Source organism: Alosa pseudoharengus, unplaced genomic scaffold, assembly GCF_046254945.1.
Source record: "Alosa pseudoharengus isolate Yale_2024_CS ecotype anadromous, Long Island Sound unplaced genomic scaffold, YU_APseudo_1.1 YU_APseudo_1.1_scf_7, whole genome shotgun sequence".
NCBI lineage: Eukaryota > Metazoa > Chordata > Actinopteri > Clupeiformes > Clupeidae > Alosa > Alosa pseudoharengus.
This window is the reverse complement of record NW_027468859.1, coordinates 27,710,962-27,729,329: the sequence shown is the minus strand read 5'-3', so window position 1 is coordinate 27,729,329 and position 18,368 is coordinate 27,710,962. Positions and strand designations below refer to the sequence as shown.

General features: G+C 39.9%; 1 pseudogene; it reads left to right on the top strand.

Annotated features, from left to right (window-relative positions):
• Nucleotides 1-5,445: 5,445 nt before the first annotated feature.
• On the top strand, nucleotides 5,446-16,660 carry LOC143109260 (acyl-coenzyme A thioesterase 5-like; annotated as a pseudogene).
• The last annotated feature ends 1,708 nt before the right edge of the window (nucleotides 16,661-18,368 follow it).

Below are 18,368 nucleotides of genomic sequence, written 5' to 3'. Positions count from 1 at the left end.
ACCGTGCTATTACTAACATAACACTACTTCGGCCAGCAAGACTGCGGGGATATGCTGTTGTGTGTTGGTAAAGGACTCTGTAATCACATTGTTGCACATGCCACGCACTCAGGTAAACGTAACCTAACCAGTTGGTCATTAAAAAAAAAAAACATCGGGACGCTGCAGAGTGAAATCCACATTATATATGCCCTATAAAAAGTTAGTGTCAAAGTAACAAGTAAACAAGAAACATATTTTATTGAAAAACTTGTGGACATCATAGAAATACACAACATGGAACAATACATGAACAATACAGAAACACCCAAAATGAACACAATGAACAAACTATAAACCAATTATATATGTACACCCGATGCCACCTGTGGAGAGCAGGCTCACAGCAAGCCATGAGGTCCTTGCTGCCAGGAGAGATGAGACCCAGCAGGGGTTGGCAGGGAGGATTCTCAAGGGAACGTGGCAAACCGCAGATATGCGGCAGGGGCTGGAGCCAGAAGTGCTCCACCACTACGTGGATCTCTGGTAGGTCAAGGTCTCCCACTGCTGCATCGTTATGATACATCTGGGTGCAATCTTAGATTGTCAGGTGGTTGATCCTTTGCAGGTTCCCCACTTTGTACTAATGGAGGTGAAATGGCCAGACATCACCAGCATCACGAGGCACCTCACCTCAAGCTCTACTAAAAATGAGTCAACGGAATTTCACCCAGGTGCAAGGTCAGCTTGCGGTCACTTGCCTTCCCTGGTGTGACAGTCACTGACACCAAGTCAGACATTTCCGTGTAGAGTAGAGGATTTGGTGAGACGAGTCCTTCATTGAAGTTCTGAAAGACAAATTAGATATTTTTTATCATTCCACATTTATGGACGTATTTCTTCAATAGTATGTGTGTGTATGCGTGCATGCTTTGTTCAATTTTCAATTTGTCTGTTTTACAATTATTCTGTTGATCAGCATGTGGGCGTGCATGTGTGTGTGACATATTTCTCGATGTATTTTCTTGATTTCGGATTCAGTGATTATTACTAACAACTTAGCATGTGGGAGTGTATGGGTGCGTGCGTATGCATATAGAAGAGCAGGGAAGTGAAAATACTCACGTGACAACACCAGCACCTCCAGTTCCACTATCCTCGTGTGAGCTGCATCCAATGCACCTACCTGATGCAAACAAATAGACAAGTAGAGAAAAAGTAGAGAAATAATGAAACAGATCACAGCACCTCTTTAAACTCAGTCCATATCAAGAATAGCTTATTTTCCTGATGCTGACATCCTGCTAAACTGTAAACAACAATGCTTATTAATTAATTACGGTACACTACAATTACTGTAGTGTACAATGATGACATACTGTAGTAAGTTATGAGTGCTGTGACACAAAATAACATCACAATAATCTGTGTTTCAGTAAAAGGTGTATGAAATATAAATGTATGAAATAATCTCTCGTTTAGTTTAAAACAGACACACTAACACAATTTGCTGTCTAAACCTAGCTAACATTACTATCTATATCTTTGTTTTGTTACCTAGGGCTATTGGCTCTGTGCAGCACTAGGTAGAGACAAACTCCACGTAGTGCATGTAGGCGGGTGGAAGCTAAAATCATGTAAATATCTACTTGAAACAGAGCAGACTGGCACACAGCAGTGCTCCTTGGAGCTGCCCAGGGGTTTAAGAAGCGTAAAACCCTTACAGCAACTGAAGCATTCATCTTTAGGTGTTTTTTAAAAGCGATTACAACGAGCGAGAAACGTGTGCCGTTCACCCACCATAACACAAACACAAGTTCGTCTTTCATGTCATGCCGTAGGCTGGTGTATTTAGGAAAAAGGTGGAAGCTAAAATTGCGGTTAAATATCTACTTGAAACCGAGCAGACTGGCACACAGCAGTGCTTCATGGAGCTGCCCGCGGGTTTAAGAAGTGTAAAACACTAGCATAAATTGTATTTCATACATTTTGGCACAACTGAAGCATTCATCTTTAGGTGCTTTTTAAAAGCGATTACAACGAGCGAGAAACGTGTGCCGTTCACCCACCATAACACAAACACCAAGTTCGTCTTTCATATCATGCCGTAGGCTAGTGTATTTAGGAAAAAGGTGGAAGCTAAATTTGTGTTTATATCAACAATATCAACTTGAAACCGAGCTGGCACACATCAGTGCTAATCAATCACACATGGTTTTAAGAAGCTTGCACATTGTAATGTTATTTCTTACGTTTTTGGTACAATTTAAGTACTCATTATCTAGTGCACAGAGCCAGTAAAATCCTCCAAATAAACATAATGTATATGCAAATGTACACTGGCTATTTATCTCCTTGCCAGTTCATCTACTCAGATCAAATCTTACCAGGCGATGGTCGTGCGTCGTAGTCGTGGTCCGTAGCTAAGCTAGCTCAACATCTTCTTTTCCACAAGGTTGTTGGACTTCATGAACATCAAACCCCAGTCTCTCAGTTGTCCTCTCAAAAACAGACTTCCTGGCTTGGGTTGTGTCAGAGACCTATAAAAAACCAAAAGGTACCGCGTCTTGTTTAACTCTGGTTTGTTAAAACCACTATCGTAACACCCCCAATTATCACCACTTTTGTTCAGAAATTCTAAAACAACAATGTTTTTTAACACTTCAAAATAACATTTACTAAATGAACCTTACATTTTTCAGTAGCCATAGGTGTGTAGATTTGAACAAAATCTGGTTTGGTTCTTAACGGGAGCATTTACTGCCTGAAATATCCGATTTTGTTTACCACGCTCGGAGTTATAGTGCTGGCCTGATGGGTCGCCTATTTACACCGTTTCAACGGCACATGGACGGTTAGACCGAGAATTCTCGTCGTGAAATTAAAATTCCACTGGAGCTCCAAGCGGTTGTGTACACGCAGCCTTACAACACTGTTTACAGCTCTTCGAGTCACGGTAAAATGTCATTTTTGGTACATAGCTAATTTAGATATACCTATGGTGTGGGTGGTTGCGTTTCTATAGGAGTCCGCTGTCTTGGTTTGTATAGAAATGGATATTAAGTGACACACACGCAAAACGGTGGAAATACGGGACCGGTGGAAATAGGGGGAGTTCCGATAGGTGTTTTGTACAGGTCACTGCTATGGAAATGCATACTAGAAACGACTGTGCTATTAGAGACCTTGGGCCTTCCTCTCTCCTGATGGCTTGAATCCATTTTCGTACCTCTGTGTACCAACAGCAGATAAAAACAACCATATTTGAGCTTTCATAATTTCCCCCGCAATGTGGACCGTTGAAGAAAATGGATTCAAGCCATCAGGAGAGAGGAAGGCCCAAGGTCTCTAATAGCACAGTCGTTTCTAGTATGCATTTCCATAGCAGTGACCTGTACAAAACACCTATCGGAACTCCCCCTATTTCCACCGGTCCCGTATTTCCACCGTCTTGCGTGTATGTGTCACTTAATATCCATTTCTATACAAACCAAGACAGCGGACTCCTATAGAAACGCAACCACCCACACCATAGGCATATCTAAATTAGCTATGTACCAAAAATGACATTTTACCGTGACTCGAAGAGCTGTAAACAGTGTTGTAAGGCTGCGTGTACACAACCGCTTGGAGCTCCAGTGGAATTTTAATTTCACGACGAGAATTCTCGGTCTAACCGTCCATGTGCCGTTGAAACGGTGTAAATAGGCGACCCATCAGGCCAGCACTATAACTCCGAGCGTGGTAAACAAAATCGGATATTTCAGGCAGTAAATGCTCCCGTTAAGAACCAAACCAGATTTTGTTCAAATCTACACACCTATGGCTACTGAAAAATGTAAGATTCATTTAGTAAATGTTATTTTGAAGTGTTAAAAAACATCGTTGTTTTAGAATTTCTGAACAAAAGTGGTGATAATTGGGGGTGTTACGATAGTGGTTATAACAAACCAGAGTTAAACAAGACGCGGTACCTTTTGGTTTTTCATGGGTCTCTGACACAACCCAAGCCAGGAAGTCTGTTTTTGAGAGGACAACTGAGAGACTGGGGTTTGATGTTCATGAAGTCCAACAACCTTGTGGAAAAGAAGATGTTGAGCTAGCTTAGCTACGGACCACGACTACGACGCACGACCATCGCCTGGTAAGATTTGATCTGAGTAGATGAACTGGCAAGGAGATAAATAGCCAGTGTACATTTGCATATACATTATGTTTATTTGGAGGATTTTACTGGCTCTGTGCACTAGATAATGAGTACTTAAATTGTACCAAAAACGTAAGAAATAACATTACAATGTGCAAGCTTCTTAAAACCATGTGTGATTGATTAGCACTGATGTGTGCCAGCTCGGTTTCAAGTTGATATTGTTGATATAAACACAAATTTAGCTTCCACCTTTTTTCTAAATACACTAAATACACTAAATACATAGTTTGTCTCTACCTAGTGCTGCACAGAGCCAATAGCCCTAGGTAACAAAACAAAGATATAGATAGTAATGTTAGCTAGGTTTAGACAGCAAATTGTGTTAGTGTGTCTGTTTTAAACTAAACGAGAGATTATTTCATACATTTATATTTCATACACCTTTTACTGAAACACAGATTATTGTGATGTTATTTTGTGTCACAGCACTCATAACTTACTACAGTATGTCATCATTGTACACTACAGTAATTGTAGTGTACCGTAATTAATTAATAAGCATTGTTGTTTACAGTTTAGCAGGATGTCAGCATCAGGAAAATAAGCTATTCTTGATATGGACTGAGTTTAAAGAGGTGCTGTGATCTGTTTCATTATTTCTCTACTTTTTCTCTACTTGTCTATTTGTTTGCATCAGGTAGGTGCATTGGATGCAGCTCACACGAGGATAGTGGAACTGGAGGTGCTGGTGTTGTCACGTGAGTATTTTCACTTCCCTGCTCTTCTATATGCATACGCACCCATACACACCCACATGCTAAGTTGTTAGTAATAATCACTGAATCCGAAATCAAGAAAATACATCGAGAAATATGTCACACACACATGCACGCCCACATGCTGATCAACAGAATAATTGTAAAACAGACAAATTGAAAATTGAACAAAGCATGCACGCATGCACACACACACACACACATACTATTGAAGAAATACGTCCATAAATGTGAAATGATAAAAAATATCTAATTTGTCTTTCAGAACTTCAACGAAGGACTCGTCTCACCAAATCCTCTACTCTACACGGAAATGTCTGACTTGGTGTCAGTGACTGTCACACCAGGGAAGGCAAGTGACCGCAAGCTGACCTTACACCTGGGTGAAATTCCGTTGACTCATTTTTAGTAGAGCTTGAGGTGAGGTGCCTCGTGATGCTGGTGATGTCTGGCCATTTCACCTCCATTAGTACAAAGTGGGGAACCTGCAAAGGATCAACCACCTGACAATCTAAGATTGCACCCAGATGTATCATAACGATGCAGCAGTGGGAGACCTTGACCTACCAGAGATCGATCCACGTAGTGGTGGAGCACTTCTGGCTCCAGCCCCTGCCGCATATCTGCGGTTTGCCACGTTCCCTTGAGAATCCTCCCTGCCAACCCCTGCTGGGTCTCATCTCTCCTGGCAGCAAGGACCTCATGGCTTGCTGTGAGCCTGCTCTCCACAGGTGGCATCGGGTGTACATATATAATTGGTTTATAGTTTGTTCATTGTGTTCATTTTGGGTGTTCCTGTATTGTTCATGTATTGTTCCATGTTGTGTATTTCTATGATGTCCACAAGTTTTTCAATAAAATATGTTTCTTGTTTACTTGTTACTTTGACACTAACTTTTTATAGGGCATATATAATGTGGATTTCACTCTGCAGCGTCCCGATGTTTTTTTTTTTTAATGACCAACTGGTTAGGTTACGTTTACCTGAGTGCGTGGCATGTGCAACAATGTGATTACAGAGTCCTTTACCAACACACAACAGCATATCCCCGCAGTCTTGCTGGCCGAAGTAGTGTTATGTTAGTAATAGCACGGTGAGTGGAACATATTAGCAAAAGTTTCTGAACCTTAACTCGTGGAACAACAACTAAAACTTTTGGGAAAGAAATAAGAGCTTTGTCTTCCATAGTGTTGCAACAATTTGCTACGTATGTGTGTTTCTATGGGGAAATGTTTTGGATATCATACAAATTATGGTCATATGAAGAACACATACACACAAGGCATTTAATCAATGATATACCAGCTTGGCTTTTTATGTAAGATTGCCTTTTACAATGTACCTACATAAAAGGCAATCTTACATAAAAAGCCAAGCTGGTATTTCATTGATTAAATGCCTCGTGTATATATCTGTCCTTCATATGACCATCATTTCTATGATATCCAAAACATTTCCCCATAAAACACACCTAACTTTCACAAGTTAGGCTCCTTTCTGTAGTCTACACAGGAAGGTGCATTTGTTATTAACATTGCAAGATGCTCAAACATCGACACTGTTGCAAGTAAGATGTCATCCTTCAATCAACTATAATAGTCCAGTCATTTTAGGAGAAAGGGTTGAACAAATTGCAACACAAGCAAACTTAACTGATTTTGTATCCTCAATATGTCCTGAGTAAGGGAAAAAAAGCCCCGAAGAACCCCAATAGGGGAAAGTTTAGAAAAAGACCTAAATATACCCTATTCATGCGCCTATACAGTATTTTTCTCACGCAAATAGGGGGAAAAAATTAACCTTCACATATCACCATGAAAATTACTGAGTTGATTACTTACATCAAGAAAAACAGAAAATGTATTATAAGTTTTTTGAAATTGTTTGTTAACATGGGCAAACAGGGCATAATGTAATTATGTATAGCTAATGTATAGTGACCCAAAACTAATTGCAACAAGGCATGGAGGAAGATAATACATGTCTTAACTGGTATTATATCTCATCTAGAGGGTATATGCTTATAGAAAATATATAGTTTATGGTGTTTAATTTGTTTTCCCTGGACAGTATAGGCCAAAATATATCCACTTTACACTAGATTCGTCTTTACAGAATAGAGGGCAATGTATTGTGCATGGCATAGAGGAAGATGGGAAATGTCTTAATTGGTGTTATATCTCCTCCGGAGGGTATATGCTTTCAGAAAATATATAGTTTATGGTGTTTAATTTGTTTTCCCTGGACAGTATAGGCCAAAATGTATCCACTTTACACTAGATTCGCCTTTACAGAATAGAGGGCAATGTATTGTGCATGGCATAAAGGAAGATGGGAAATGTCTCAATTGGTGTTATATCTCCTCCGGAGGGTATATGCTTTCAGAAAATATATAGTTTAGGGTGTTTAATTTGTTTCCCTTAATAGTGCAGGCCAAAAAGTATCAGCTGTTCACTTGATTCGCCTATACAGAATAGAGGAGTATGTGTTATGCATGGTATGGAGGAAGATGGGACATAAGTTGATTGATGCTATATTTCATGTACAGTGCATATACTTTTAGAATATGTATAGTTTTGACTGTTCTATGACTTTGGTAAAGCCATGACCCATGCATAGGCATGCATTGTTAATTATTAATCTTAAACTATATTTATTAGTATAGCATTTTTGCCAGATGTCACAACAATAGAGTCACTTGGAGGCTAACTGCAGTTATCCCATCTGCACCCTTCTGTCGAATTAGGACATGATCATGTCCATCTTCAACTTTGCCTTCACAATTTTCCTGCATTCACTAACATAAACATACTGTGCTGTCCGATTATTGTTTTAGACAAAAATTGTGCAAAGTAAAGGGGCATCATACAGGCCCCTCTGGTTGGACAGACAGTATATCAGTCAACCCCTGGGCAAGAGGTCAATTACTATAAGACTTGCAAAATGATGGACTGATACTTTGTGATATACTGTATGTTTCAGTGACCTCTAAATCAGATTATGTAAACACCAAAACCACTTTCCTAGGCTGAATAATGCCTATGTGTTTGTATAGATTACACATTGTGGAACACTTACATGCAAAAACCCACTTGGCTCTATTTAAAGATTCAACAACCATTTCCATTGATTCAAAGGGCCACAATGTAAAATAGACACCAATTTGCAACAAACCAGTCTGAAATAAGCCAAAGGAATTCACTCTTTGAAAATAAAAGAATGTTTCTCAACAATGCAAGATTCTAAAATTCCATGTTAAGTTAGATGGGGTCAGATATTCTTTAGAATGTGTATTCTACAACATTCTAATTACAGTTTTGTCAGTATTTGCTGAAGAATAATGCATAAAACAACCCTCATTTTAACATATTTCCACCAACTGGATTATCATGGTCTTTTACTATGTTGTAAAGATCACCAATTGAAATATAAAAAGGTGAAAATAAATTCTGTTGCAATTAGTTTTGGGTCAGACCTTTGCCTGGACTATTAGCTCCGTTGTGGTATACAAATTAACTATACGTAATTACATTATGCCCTGTTTACCCATGTTAACAAACAATTTCAAAAAACGTATAATACATTTTTTGTTTGTCTTGATGTAAGTAATCAACTCATTTTCATGGTGATATGTGAAGGTTAATTTTTTTCCCCTATTCACGTGAGAAAAATAATGTATAGGCGCATGAATAGGGTATATTTGGGTCTTTTTCTAAACTTTCCCATATCGGGATTCTTCGGGGCTTTTTTTCCCTTACTCAGGACATATTGAGGATTCAAAATCAGTTAAGTTTGTGTTGCAATTTGTTCAACCTTGACCCCTATTTTGGCTTAAAATGACTGGACTACTAGGCTTCAGTGACGTTTAGCACAAAAAACAGGGTAGCGTTTGTTTGTCAATTATTGATGCATACTCTAGACAACGTTTTTGTTGACAAACCATAGCCATTTGTGTTGAATCTTTTTAATATTATTTGGCCAACACTGGCTGCCTGTTAAAAGTCGCATTGACTTATTGAAATATTACTTCTAACATACAAAGCCATTAATGGCCAGGCACCAGAATATAGGCTAGGCTATTAAAGATCTCCTAGTCCCATATAATCCACCTAGACCGCTACGATCACAGAATACTGGCCTTCTTGTAATTCCAAGAATCTCAAAAACTACAGTAGGAGGCAGAGCTTTCAGCTATCGCGCACCCCTCCTCTGGAATAATCTTCCTTCCTCAATTCGACTAGCAGACACCCTCCCTATTTTTAAGTCTAGACTTAAAACATACCTCTTTACTGCCTCCCATAGTTAGGTATGGTGCGGTGTGGAACTTCACCCACCTCAGGGATTTTTGGAATGGACCACCCTGCTGAGTCCTCGTGTGACTGGCACCCCAGTCGCGCGTGCGATGGTGGTCACTGACCATACCTGCGCTGGTGCCGACTACCCCTCACCATGCCTTAGTTATGCTGCTATAGCATAGTGCTGTCATGGACTTTTCATGTGTCACGCCGTACAACCCCCCCCTCTCCTCTCTCCCCTTCTCTCTCTCTCAACTCTCCCTCTCTTGTCTATTCTCACTATGATATACTGTAACAATATATAGTACCACTATTTACTTATTGACATTAACCATTTTTGATTTTCAGTAATACTAACCCACTCTACATCTCTCTTTTTTTCCCCCTTACTGTACCTCACTTGTGAGGTTTATCATCACCAGTCATCAACCATCCATGTGTTGGCCCTCCTCTCACCCATCTCACCTGAAGTCCCATCCTCGACTGCCCTATTACTGTCCCCCTATCTGGATTCCTGGCCTGTACAGCCTAGCGACCCATCACCTGCCTATGACAATTCTGCCCGGATTCCTGGCCTGTCTGCCGACCCACCACATGCCCCATGACAACTCCCTTCCCCTGGACAAATCCAATGCTGGACTATTTTAACTTTCTGTCACTAAATCAGAATTAATGAATTATTAAACCAGATACGTAATCACCCCACCTCTTGTAACTTTCTGCTCAAGTGCTTTTTAACACCATGTCTTATTCTCTACACCTGACTATCATATGCATTTGTCATGTATACAGACCTTACTGTCCTGTATTGACCCTAGGCAGATGGGTCAGGCCCTTGAGTCGTGGATCTGCTCGAGGTTTCTTCCTATATGTATCTCCAATTCTAGGGAGTTTTTCCTCGCCCCTGTTACCCATGGGCCTCTCTCTTTCTTTTCTTTTCTTCTTGGTTCGATTCCAGACTATATATTTCAATCATATAGGATGGCCCGCCAGGCTATTGACATGGCCCTTTAAGACCAAAACGGATCAAAACAAAAAACAATGGTCTAACCTTGTGGGGCCACATGCCCACTAAGTTTCGTGCACCCCGGTCTTTCAGTGTCCCGGGAATACTTGACGGAACACAAAAAAAACTGACAAACCAATATGACCACGCTTCGCTGGGCGGCGGTCATAATAACAATGGTAAGACTACATATTATAAAGAAGGTTGACAAGCGTGTGTACATGCAAAGAAAGTAGTAGGCCTACAAGAAAGTATTTATTGACGTTTCCTTGACGTTTCAGTCAATTCACACACACGCACGCACGCACGCACACACACACACACAATTCTAAAGGATAGAAAGCTTTCTGACCCCGACATACGCAGTTTCTGTGACGTGGGCCATTGAAGGGGTCTATTTATACAGTTTGGAGCAAGGCACTTTTATTTTGAAGATGTTTTTTTTATGTAGAGAAATGACCTATAGACTCTTAACTCAACGTTGCGTAACCTACAGTAGCGCTGATCTGCAGGCAGACCCTCTTCGTAAAAAGTATGATAACGTCCTGTCAAAGAGACATGTCAGATGTTGTAGAGAGCTTTTTACTTTTTACATCTGAAAAACCTCTTACGAGAGTATCTGTTAGGATGTCTGCTTCTGATAGGCCTACTGCTGTACCAACGCGTTGTCATTTTGATGACACAGTACAGGTCATTGTGCGCGGACTCTTTCCTAAACAAATGGTGAAGTTGGTGGCTGAAGTTAAAGATGACAAAGGTATGATTTTCCGGTCGTCTGCAGTACACAGAGCTACCGAACATGGAGAAGTGGATTTAAATAGTTCTCCCTCTCTGGGTGGAACATATTGTAACGTTTGAAGGATTCAGTACGCCAAGAGTTGTTCAGAGCAAGCTTTAATGACTGAGAACGAGGGCAGGGACACAGACCCAGATCACAATGCACACAGGGCAGGTCAAGAAGACACACACACTACACCAACAGGGGAGGTCCAGGCCCCACACAAAAAGGAACACACATGAGGGGAAACTAAAAGGGAAACATGTTACACTAAAGACACTAACTTTACACTTATAACTTACGGGAATAACGACATAAACCCCCCAAATGTTCGCTCTCGTATCCCAGCATGCTTTTCGCGGGAGAACGCTAACACTGTCTTTTTGCGCCGACGCTACAATATTATGGAACTGAGCCTATGGGACTTTTTTGGTCCCCTCACAATAAATTCACATGGTGGGATGCATCAAGGCCTGTGTTAGTGGATGTTAAGGTGATCAGTCACGAAATACCGGAACATGTTCTTGCCAAGGAGACACACCAAAGGCGCTTCATGAAGGAAGGTGTCCAGAGGGTTGTCGTGACAGACGGTAGAATACAGGGAGCTCTTTTTATTCCACCAGGTAAGCCTATTTCATGCAAAGACAGAACAATTCGTGACAAAGACAGAAATAATGCATGCAGGAATGACTTTGAACTGCAAATTATATGCACTCGAAGCTATGCATAGTTTTGAGCTATTTGTAGCCTACACGCAGAGCCCCTATGGCACATTATCCCCTCTGCGTCCACTAGGGGTGCCCGAAATGACTGGGAACTTTTTTACACTTTTAACCTGTCATGATTTACTGATCGTGAGTCTACGACAGAGTATTAGGGCCACACATGAAAAAATATATATATTTTTGCCATGCCGAGATTAAACTCGACATGTTGACTTTAAAGTCGACATGTCGACATTAAACTCGACATTTCGAGAATAAAGTTGAAATGTCATGTCGACTTTAATCTCGATGTGTCGACTTTAAAGTCGCCATGTCGACATTAAACTCAACATTTCGAGAATAAAGTTGAAATATCATATCTACTTTAATCTCGACGTGTCGACTTTAAAGTCGACATGCCGACATTAAACTCGAAATACAGTTTAAACATAGCCTACAGTTTAAGCTATGTAGCCTACACTATGTGACATGAATAGCCTAATAGGCCTATACTTCAAATAGGTGTTATTCAGATAGATTGCAGATATTCAGATAGATTGCGTCTTCTGTTAACTCATTGCCGTCATCGAGAAGCGCTGTATCACGCGGTTATAGCCTACCATGCACTATTATATAGTTAGAATAATACATGTTTCCAATGATATAATGTTTCTATAGTAGGGCCTAGGCTACAAAATGTTATTTCACTCTGTTTTACGTGGGTAGGGCCACCGCACATCCAAATAACTGCCCTTCATGACCCACAGGCCGTCACTCTCTAGGTCAGTGGTCCCCAAACTTTTTCTTCCGAGGGCCAGCTCACTATGCCTGGCTCTAAGAGAGGACCAGAGACTCGGAGTATATCAGTAACCATAAATAGCTTAGCGCTGTGAACAAAGGCAGTCTACCTTAGTTGAATATTCCATTACATTTAATCTATAGGCTATTGCAATTTAATACCATTGTTATCTGTGTTTATATTGCCATCTTGCCATATCAGTGTAAAATGTAGCTCAAATGAAATAATACTAATAATAGCATTCTCAAAACTATAAGCAGGGAGTCCCAAAAGTATATTTTGAACTTTGAACTTTGCATACACAGCTCAAGTTGTGAACAAGCAATATCCTACAAATTTAAAGTTCTCAAACTATGAGTTTTATGAAGTGGTGGCAGAAACATCTGAAATGATCACCATTCTAACTTTCACTCACCTGATGAGAACTTTGTGAACTCTGTATGAATATTTGAACGAGTGAATAAAAAATATAAATAATTATACCAGAAAGTTCCAGAATTATGACTTGAATAGAAGTTAGTTAGTTATTAACAATTAATTGATACACTTTTAGAATACTTTGAGCACTGATGCAGTCAGCAGAGGCCTCTTACATTGTTTGCAAGTACAGTAGGCCTACTATACATTTCATTCCGTTTTCGATGGCAAACGCGAAACAGCGCCAAAACCACCACCAGTGGACAAAAAGAGTATTACATGTGTACTGTTAAGACCCGCCATAGAGAATGAATGGGGGAAATTACGGAGGTTATAGTTTGACGATGTCGTACTCCTGTGCGGGCCGGATCCTATATACCACGGACATGTTTTGGGGGGCCACCTAAAATTAGGTGGCGGGCCGTAGTTTGGGGACCACTGCTCTAGGTTAACATGCAAAACTCATTTTTCTAAAACTGCTTTTCCATGTCTCACCTGCGATACATATAGGAGGCTATAAACACAGATATGTATAAGTAGGCCTAGGCCCTATACTCTTTTGATCCCGTGAGGGAATATGTGTGCATTTACTTAGACGGGGTTGCCTATGGTCGGGAGGACAGCTTCATTCGTCCCTCCATAGACATTCAGGCTGTTTTGCATCCATTACAAACAAACATGCAATGTGAAAGTCTGGGATTGGGGAGAGCAGTTATACCTAGTGCATAAGCATGAAGTTGAACCGTTAGATGAAAAAAACACTTCGTTAATAATAGGCCTACAATAAATAAACTAGAAAAGCATTTCCTGAAGGAAATACAGTGCATGAAAATGCAAAAAATATGATGTAAAATATCATACAGAGTAAAAACAAACTATATTGGTTGCTAGGTAGATGAGGTTTAATATAGTTGGAGTGACTGAACAGTTAAATAGGTGGATAGTTTATATGGTTAAATGATTTGCTTAGTAGATAAGGTTTAATATAGTTGGAATGATAGAACGGTTAAATAGGTGGATAATACTTAACTTAGTTAACTTAGCTAATGTTTTCATTTTTAGTAGTTATGCTAACTAGCATGTTAGCAATGCTAACATGCTAACTATGTTAACCATGTTACTTAGCTAACTTAGCTAATCATTTTTAACAGTTTTGCTAAAAATGCTAACTAGCATGCTAACATGCTAGCATGCTAACTATGCTAACCATGTGACTTAGCTAACTTAGCTAATCATTTTTAGCAGTTTTGCTAAAAATGCTAACTAGCATGCTAACATGCTAGCATGCTAACTATGCTAACCATGTGACTTAGCTAACTTAGCTAATCATTTTTAGTAGTTTTGCTAAAAATGCTAACTAGCATGTTAACATGCTAGCATGCTAACTATGCTAACCATGTGACTTAGCTAACTTAGCTAATCTTTTTTAGCAGTTTTGCTAAAAATGCTAACTAGCATGCTAACTAGCATGCTAACTAGCATGCTAACTAGCATGCTAACTAGCATGCTAACATGCTAGCATGCTAACTATGCTAACCATGTTACTTAGCTAACTTAGCTAATCAATTTTAGCAGTTTTGCTAAAAATGCTAACTAGCATGCTAACAAGCTAACATGCTAACCATGCTAACCATGCTAACTAGCTACAGTGGGTAAGAGTCATAGTTGATGACAAGTAACAGTTACAATGGCTGAACAGTTAAAAAGTTCAGTAGTTTAAAGGGTTAAATTGTTTAACAATGAAATATTGTAGTGAGGACTTTTATTTTGAAACAGTTTTTGGCAGAGGAAGCAGTTGGACAGGATGTGTAGTCTTAATAGGGCCAGTTTGTATGCTTAAAGCCTGAGACTGGCAGTTGAGATCCAGGTGGCCCGAACACCTGCCATAGGATTCTAATTGCTTAACGGCTCTATTGTGATGTCATCAGCCCATGTTAAGTCTATGGGGAAATTTTGAACAGTTTTTAATTAATAGTTTAAAAAGTATAAAAGTTACAAAGATGAAAAATACAAAGCCCACATGTCGTAAGTAAGACCTACGCAACGCAGTTTGAATGAAGTTTCTACGTTAAACGGTTGAAGCTGCATTAACTGCGTTAGAAGAAGAAGAAGAAGAAGCCTAGGAAGAACAGTACAGTGCATTTTCATGCACTGTAATAAACCGTTAATGACGTTTAGCCCACTCCGTGAAAACAGGATATTTGGCTGAGCAATGGAGGTTAGTTCTATGTTTAGTCCACATGGTGTAGGCCTATGTCTAATCATTGTAGCACTCGAAGAAAATGGCAATGTTTCATTCGTCCTCCCTTTCAATCGTTCCGAGCGGTCGTTCTCTCTATGTCAACATGGCGACTTTAAAGTCGACATGTCGAGTTTAATCTCGTCATGGCAAAAAAATAAATGTTCTTCATGTGTGGCCCTAATACTCCGTCGTATGAGTCGTCTCGTCCTTCATATACATTCCAAAATAAATCATGTGTTTCTCCCTTGATGCACATCAAATAAAACTCTGCCGGATCTTTCCCTATAGTGACATCAAAGCACAGAATATCACTATCCTAAGTTCTTTGGTATTGAAGTTGAAACATTGCTGAAAAATACATAGAGATAGATAGATACTTTATTGATTGCTATGTGAATGGTTGGATTTAATATCCTGTATCCATCATAAAATGTAAAACAGTGTTTCATCTGCACTTAGATATTGTCATCAAAAGAATACATTTGTATAATTATTCTTAATAAAGTATTTCATACAGTAGACTACTCACTGTTGTCTGAATATTGTCGATTACTCTGTTTGCCTAATCAAGCAACAAAAAAGTTAACATTTAACCAGGATATTGAGGGTATTAATAAATTACCAATAACTTGTCCTTCGCTTGCAGGGCTAGGACCCTTCCCTGGCATTGTGGATCTTTACACTCTAGGCGGTGGCCCATCATAACCGAGAGCCAGTTTGCTGGCCAATAAAGGCTTTGTGGTACTCGCTCTAGCTTTTTACCGCTACAAGGATTTGCCTAAAAAAGTTGACAAACTAGATCTGGAGTACTTTGAAGAGGGAGTATGTTTCTTGCAGAAACACCCCAAAGTGAGTAACAAAAATACAGATTGCCTTCACGCGCAGTGTATAATACAGTAACAGTGATGTATTTGATATGCTATATATTAACTAATCAGATACATGTCTTGCTTTTTCTGTTTTGTTGAAGGTGAAAGGCTCTGGAGTTGGAGTTATTTCAATCTCCAAGAGTGGAGATCTAGCTCTCTCAATGGCATCATTCCTGTCAGGTATCAAAGCAGTTGTCACCATTAATGGTTGCTGTGCCAACACCCTCTTTCCCCTCAAATACAAAGATACCATCATCCCTGCTCTCATGGCTGACGTAAAGAAAGTAACCCTGACTGAGCAAGGACTTTTGGACATCAGCAAGGGCATGACAGATCCCACGGCCAATGAGAACCTGGCCTCTGTTATTCCCGTTGAGTGTGCCGACTGCAATTTCATGTTTGTGGCATCTGAAGACGACATGAACTGGGACAGTGTCTTTTTCGCAGAACTAGCTGCCCAACGACTGAGAGACAGTGGGAAGGAGAACTTTGAGATAGTGAGGTACCCCAAGGCAGGACACTTTGTGGACGTTCCCTACATGCCCTTCTACCCCTCTGGCGTCCATTCGGCAGTGGGTAAAGTGGTGAAGCATTTCCGGAAGCATTTAGACACAGGCAACGCTCAGCATAAAGCAATGCTGTAACACATTACAAGGCACACATTATTCTCTCATAAACTTTTCAATAAATCAAATATTTATGGCACTCTCACTTCATTACCCTTTCTCATGGTCTTCTGGTGTGACACCTTTTCAGTGTTGGGAGTAATGCGTTACAAAAGTAATGTAATTACTGTAATATATTGCTGTTTGCGGTAACGCGGTAATGTAAGGCATTACAAAAAAAAAATTGGGTAATATTTACTCGGTACAAACTTCAGTAACGCGCGTTACAATGCAGTTTAACCCAAAATTAAGCGCTTGTTTTGTTTTGATATATATTCGCAAACACCACGCGAGAACAACAGAGGAGAAAAAATCTCCTGATACTGGTTGAATATGACTGTGGCTGCAGCAGACTCGCAGGCGGACTCTATTTGCGGGATGGACATAAGCCTACGCTCATTATTTTCAGCTTGTCAGAGACAAGGCTATGAAGAACATAATAGTTAGTGCACTTTGTGTGCGAAACCGAAAGATCTCTCAGCTCGCGAAATAGCACAAGTAAATTAATGAAACATCTAAAGTAGTGCCACGCTAATCTTTTTGATTCTTGATAAAACACAAACTATGCTGTTGTGCAGGTCAGCTTTGTGCTGTGAACTTGAATTGAAGAGAATAAAGGGATAGAAATGCAGAAAAAGATTGTGTAGCCTGGCAGTGCCACCGCTCCCACCACGCGCATCACGCACTTTGCGTTGGGCACCAAAGGACAGAGGGGGCACCCAAATGTAACCAATGAATAGTAGCTTTACGGCAAACTGCCTTTCACTCTTCATTAATAACGTTTACAATGTCAAAATGCACTAACACGATGTTACATGCAAGTTTGATACCTTTTGGGTTCTCTCAATCACCATGTAGTAGGCTACTAGAATTGGTGGGTCTTCAATCATTCGTTTTCCAAGCATTTAGGCTACATGAAGCACATGATATGCTGAAACACATTCCATTCAGATAGCTAGGTGGATACCAGGCTCATAATTCACTTGTAGGCTATTCGCAAAACGAAATGTGAAGCAACATGTCATTGCATACTTCCATTTCCAAAGCAATGAAGGTTGCTTAAAACAATTTAACATTGTGCATATTATTGTTAATATTGTGCTATCAATGTAACTCAAACAAATAAGGCTTGTAAACAAGAGCTGGCAAAAGGGCATTATGACAACGTAAAGATCAATGCTCTTAAAGTGACAGTGCACCATTTATAAGTAAAACAGCATTTCTTCAGAAATTAATGTTTAAAAATACACAGTAATGGTCTGTAAATAATAGGCCTTTTATTTTACTTTAGGTGTTTGAGTTATCATTTAAATGTCACTCACTCAAAGCCACTCACTTAGGGCACTGAAATGGCCAGCAGGCCACCATCTTGACATGTCTTTATTAAAGGAACCGTATGTAAAAAATGAATTTCAATTAATCATAAAATTGCCCTGATATGTCACTAGACATTAAGAAATCATGTTCATTTCAAATACTTATATCACTGACAACAGTAGTCTGGCCAGGATATTGTCATTTAAAAAGTGAAGTTGCAGCCCTCAACTGATGTTGATGTTGTCATGTTGTGTTTTGGCCTAATGCGCCACCCTCCACCTATCTACTAATCACAAAGTCAGTAGTGTTTCGTCATCCGGTTGCCAACTCTGCCAGTCAGAGGGGAGGGGAAGGGGATACACCGCTCTAC